The 6,531-nt window shown below is 35.8% G+C and overlaps 1 pseudogene; it reads left to right on the forward strand.

Annotated features, from left to right (window-relative positions):
- Window positions 1-2,730: 2,730 nt before the first annotated feature.
- On the forward strand, window positions 2,731-4,480 carry LOC145029432 (3-ketoacyl-CoA synthase 5 pseudogene; annotated as a pseudogene).
- Window positions 4,481-6,531: the final 2,051 nt, after the last annotated feature.

Raw genomic sequence — 6,531 nt, forward strand, 5'->3', positions numbered from 1 at the left:
AAAAACTTTACATTTTGTCTTTAAAAAAATTCAACTAAGTTATATTTTTGTTCAGTTCTACGGAAATCAAAGAAGAGAACCATATGATGTGGCTTATTAGCATGTCGAAAAAATGATTTTTAAGACCAAAAAATTTCCAAACCGTTCAAAACCTCAATCATGTTTTGTTTGTTCAAAATGTTAAGTTCCTTGGGTTTTTTTTTTTAACATTTTGAACAGACAAAACATAATTAAGGTTATTTGAACGGTTTGAATTTGTTGAACCTTTTTAGACAAAATGTTAAGTTGGTTGGATTTTCTTGAACAAACAAAACATTATTGATGTTTTTTGGGAAAATGACTCTTGAGGGTAATTAACTTTTGCGTTTGTACTCATTTGGTCTTTTTTTTTGTATTCAATATACCAACGAACTTGCTATTGGTGTTTACCATAGCCCTTTTGACCGGCTTTTGACCTGTGATAGCCGGTCAAAGGGTTATGGTGAACACAAACAACAAGTTCGATGGTATATTGAGTACAAAAAAAGGAAAGGGACCAAATGAGAACAAATGCAACAGTTGGTTACCCTCCTGATTCATTTTCGCTTTACACATTTACAACAAATCCCACATCATCTCCTAGTGATATTAATGACTTTATAATTCACTTGAATATTTATTAGGGGAATCTTGACTAAGCAGACACATTTCATGACTATATTTACATTTGCAATCAAATGATTTATCGTATCATGGATTTTAGACAAGTCCACAAACGAGTGGAATTACAAGTGTTGTGATTTTTTAGTTTACTTAGCTTTAAGATTGAACTCATGGGATAAGATACAACATCAATATGTACAATATCATGCTGCTTTTGTAGACACATCACCTTAATATTGTACATATTGATGTTGTATATAATCCCATGAGTTCGATCTTAAAGCTAAGTAAACTCAAAAATCATAGCACTTGTGATTCCACTCGTTTGTAGACTTGTCTAGAATCCATGATACGATAAATCATTTGATTGCAAATGTAAATGTAGTCATGAAATGCGTCTGCTTAGTCAAGATTCCCCTAATAAATATTCAAGTGCATTACAAAGTTGTAAATATATAAATAATGTCCTTTCGTATGTTATGTTTTGAAGAGAAGCAAGAATGAATCTCATAAAGTCATTAATATCCCTAGGAGATGATATTGAGATTTGTTGTAAATGAGTAAAGGGAAAATGAATCAGGAAGGTAACCAACTGTTGCGTTTGTTCTCATTTTGTCGCTTTCCTTTTTTTTTGTACTCAATATACCATCGAACTTTTTGTATGTGTTCACCATAACCCTTTGACCGGCTATCACATGTCAAAAGGGCTATGGTAAGCACCAACAACAAGTTCGATGGTATATTGAATACAAAAAAAAAGGGATCAAATGAGTACAAATGGAAAAGTTAATTACTCTCAAGAGTCATTTTCGCATGTTTTTTGAACGGTTTGGAAACTTCGTTAAACTTATAAGTCATTTTCCCTAGTTTTAAAAGACAAATTCTAATGGCTATTTCAATAGTGTTAGCTATATTGTGTGTTGCTAAACACATCTTGATAGTCTCCAAAAAAATCAAACATGAATAATTCATAACCGAAACAAAACCATTATCCAGTCATATACTATATAACATAATATCTTCGTTTTCACAACATTCAAGTGTAAAGAAGTAATCAAAATATCTGGAGTCTAGACGATATATAGAAGATGGTGATTTGGTTAAAACAATGCGGTTTCTCTCTCTTTGGCACTAAGGTGGACCTTGGCACCCACATTACCATTCCCCAGCCTTGTTGACCTAAGACTACTCGGTATGGTTCAAGAAATAAGAACGCCCGTTCAAAGCCACACCAACATAAATTTTTGTCTTTCACTTCACCACTCCAAGTGGGGATGGTGTTCCTCATGAAATACGACGTTAAGAAAGAAGAAAAGCAGAGGGAAGAAAGAAAAAATAGGTTTGACGGGTGTTATGCTGGGAAGCAAAGAGAAACAAATGAAAGCCGGTGTTCCTCATGTTACCACGATGTTAAGCAGTCTCTACCTCAGCAATAACAACCCAAAACGGGCCCATACCCATCACTCTAAAGAAAACATTAACATATCTTATGTCTCATAATATATGAACAAATTAAATGAAATGAAGACTTAATTAGAATTTAAGATTTTGATTTGTTCATGTTCTTGGAAAGAGGGATTAATACGTGTTGGGAGATGGATATGTAGAATTCCGATTACCCAAATGGTTGAATCTTCATGAATTAATACTGCATGTACAGTTTGACTTTATACACCCTGCCAAAATTACTCGTAAGAAGCTACCTACCGCTTTTTAATGCATGCTATCTAGTTTTTCCCTTTTTCATTTAAGATGTTCTCATCTTTTTGGGCATATGCATGTTTTCATTTTTCATTTTTCAATATACTTTGTTTCCATAAACTACTAGACTCATCTTCTATGTTTTTTACCTTATAATAACTACTATTATATATATATATATATATATATATATATATATATATATATATATATATATATATATATATATATATATATTACCAACGTTCTTTACCAAATATAAACTATAAAGAAAACCCCTTATTTACTTGTGTTGTGTGGGTTTTTAGTTTGAGATAAGCGATGATGATTAATGCATGATTTGTTTTGATAAAACTGCAATAACTCGCATTCATTCTGGTCACCCTCCCCGACCAAACTCATCAATGTGATAACCAGAAAAACCCCATTCTGCACTTCCCATGCACAAGTCTATATAATTTGACCTCAAAACATCACATATCTTACACCTTTTCTTTTCTTTTCACACAAATGGAGCAACTTTCTAAGTTCACCCATGACACTCTGCTTCTCCACAAATCCATTCCACAAAATCGCACAAGTATTCTATCAACTTCTTTCAAGATCTTGTTGTGTATCATCCTCCTTAGTTTACTTGCGTTCCTTTTTCTCAATCAAAAACAAAAAGCTAACTTTTTAGTATTATGTGTTAGTTTCGTATTCATCATCTTTAAAATTTATATGGTATCAAGGTCTTCAGATATCTACCTAGTAGACTACTCTTGCCTTAAGCCACCAAACTTTTGGAGAGTACCCTTTTCGTCTTTCCTTGAACACTCACGTATCGTTCACTCTCTTGACCAAGAAAGTGTTGATTTCATGTCTAGAGTGTTGTTGACTTCAGGTCAAAGTCAAAAGACATGCATTCCTCCAGCTCTACACTACCTTCCACCAAGATCATCTCATGAAGATGCCATTAACGAAGCTCAAATGGTTCTGTTCCCAGTTTTTGAAGACCTTCTGTCTAAAACACAGCTCTCCTCTCTCGACATTGACATTCTCATAGTCAACTGTAGCGGGTATTGTTCCACTCCTTCGCTATCGTCAATCATTATCAACAGGTACTCGATGCGAGAAGATATAAAGAGCTTTAACCTCAGTGGTATGGGGTGTAGCGCGAGTGCATTAGCTGTTGACATGGCGCAGAACCTTTTAAAAGTTCACAAGAACTCAAACGCTGTAATTCTTAGTACAGAGATTTTATCAAACGGTTGGTATGCAGGAAAAGACCGGTCAATGATGATCCTGAATTGCCTCTTCCGATCAGGCAGTGCAGCGATTCTAATCACCAACAAGAAATCCGCCAAAAAGATATCCAAATACAGATTACTCTACACTCTTCGAACCCAAGGTGCGTTCGAGGATATAGCGTATAACTCTGCAATCCGTGAAGAAGACTCCAAAGGCTTCTTAGGGTTTAGGCTAAAAAAGGACGTACTACATGTGGTCGGAGAATTACTTCGATCGAACTTTCACATTATGGGTTCTTCTATTCTTCCATTAGAAGAGAAAATCCGATACGGGTTTTCTGTGATTAGAAAGAAATTCCTCGAGAAATCGACTGAACTTTACGTACCAAACTTCAGGAAAGTGATACAACATTACTGTTTGCCGACGTCTGGGAAGGCGATGATAATGGAGATAGGGAGAAAGATGAAGTTAAAAGATGAGGAGGTGGAGGCTGCACTGATGACGTTACATAGGTTTGGGAACCAGTCATCTTCTTCATTGTGGTATGAATTGGCGTACATGGAAGGGAAAGAGCGAGTGAAGCAAGGGGAGAGAGTGTTGCAGCTTGGGATGGGAAGTGGGCCCAAATGTACCAGTTTGGTATGGGAGTGTAACAGGCCGTTTGTTGGAGAGTCTGCTAAGGGCCCATGGGCTGACAGTATCAATAGTTATCCTATTTATAGTTTTTTGACTTGACTCTATATTCGATAGTTGGGTATAAATTATATATTTAACTAAGTCAGGACAGATTTGTCATCGAGGCACATTTATTGTGGATGGAAATTGCTTCTATTTCTTAAGCTTTCTTTCCTTATGACTTTGGGCATTGATTATAGTTATCCAATATATTGACAATAAACTTTTATAAGTTCTGCTACATAACTTATTAATTTTATTAACTAAATGGTGCACAATAATGAAAAATGGTAGGGCCTTTTGAAATATGCAAGTCTTTTAGGTTATCAAAATTTGTCACTTTTATCCATAGGACGATTTTTTAGCTTTGTCCATATGACGATTTTTTAGTTTTCTCCATATGACGATTTTTTATTAGTTAATGTACAAAGTCTGCCAAGTTTTATTTAGGGTAAATTACACCATCCGTCCCTCGTGCATATGCACAAAAGCATGTTTAGTCCCTATTTTGAAAAATTAACTCGGACTGTCCTTATGTTTGTTTTTTCTTGCGCGTTTAGTCCCTCTGAACATAAAAAGACTAATTTGCCCTTGATAATTTCTTTTTTAGTTTTCTTTTGTTTATTTATCTTATTTTAATTAAAAAAAAAAGAAAAAAAAAATATATCTCCATCAAACACACCACCCCTCTGCCTCCCGTTTCCCCATATCCCTTCTACCCAGTAGTCTTCATCTTTCTTATCTTTTTCTTTGGATCTGTTGGATCTGGATCACCGGAGCCACCATTGATGGAGCAAAAAGGAAGCACCGGGATGTTGGTTCCATACACAAATAGCAACCAGACGTTGTTGTCCTTGTGGCCCTAGTACACTGATTCTGTCGTTGGGTTTATGGGAGGAGATGGTGACTTGAAAGTTGGGGAAGGAGGGAGGGGGGAGGATATGGGTGGATTCATTGGAGGAGTAGATGGTGGCGTCTTGGAGCTGCTGAATCTACATGGTGGATCGTTTTTATTTTTGGCAGGCGGAAGAGTTGATGGTGGCAGTTTTGGAGCTGTTGAATCTAGGTCGTCGGAGCTACCATCGTCGGAGCAAAATGGAAGAACAAAAGTGCTATTTTCTGCCTCCATCTCAGTTCGAAACCCTTGCTCCACCTCTATTTCTTTAAAATCAGGCAAACCCTCTTTTTCACCCCCTCTTTCTTTGCATCGATATAACAACCACCATCGTGAGTGATACAAGCACCGTCACTGACGTCTTTTCATGTCAACGAATCCCCCGAAGAACATAGTTATGCTTCCTTCGTGGCGCCTCCAGTCCAGTGGTGCTCTTGGTGGCACCGGGAGATCTTAGAAATGAGATGATGAAGGTGAAGGTTTGAAACCCTAGGTGGTGTCGATGGTGGAGGGTTAGACTACTCATTGTCGGTGTATTGTTCTTGGATCGAGACATGAGTTACTTCTGGTGTTTCCGCTGGTGATGGCAGTATCAGATTCCGATGGTGGTGGTTGCATCAGATTCCGGTGGTTGTGGTTATAGTAGATTCGACAACTCTAATGTGTGTCAGAATTTAGAGGAAAGAGGGTGGGTGGGGTTTTTTTTATTTATTTTGTATTTTACAAATAATTGTAAGAAAAATAAAATAAATGAAAAAATAATTAAAAAATGGTAGAATAGTCATTTCATGTCTCACAAGGGATAAAGCATGCAAATTTAAACTAATGAGGGATGACATGTGCAATATTTAACCAAACGAGGGACGGTTCGAGTTAAAATTTGAAAATAGGGACTAAACATGCTTTTGGACACATACATAAGGGACGAATGGTGTAATTTACCCTTTTATTTATTATTATTTTTGTTCTTGTTACTTATAATAGCAAGTTTTCAGAGACAAAATCGATAAAACTTATTAAACTTAAAGATTTCATGTCAAATTTAAAAAATATAATTAGGGTAAAAACATAAAAAGATTTGTAAACTTAAAGTTATTTTACAAATTTGATTTCATATTTGAGTTTTTTTTCTTCAAAATTTGTAAAAAAAAAAAAAAAAAAAAAAAAAAAAACAAACAAATAAACAAAAAAAGCAAACCTTAGATTACTTTAGGCATTAACATACCTAACATCGTCTCATTAACGAAATCGTTACATTTTGACAAACTTAAGAACTTTTATATCAAATAGGGATGAACAAATGGACCGGGGAACCGACCGGAACCCAATGGAACCGGTCGGGCCGGGACCGGAACGTTATTTTTGTGGATTTTTAGAACCGGAAACCG

Source organism: Lactuca saligna, chromosome 2, assembly GCF_052625555.1.
Source record: "Lactuca saligna cultivar CGN05327 chromosome 2, ASM5262555v1, whole genome shotgun sequence".
Taxonomy (NCBI): Eukaryota; Viridiplantae; Streptophyta; class Magnoliopsida; order Asterales; family Asteraceae; genus Lactuca; species Lactuca saligna.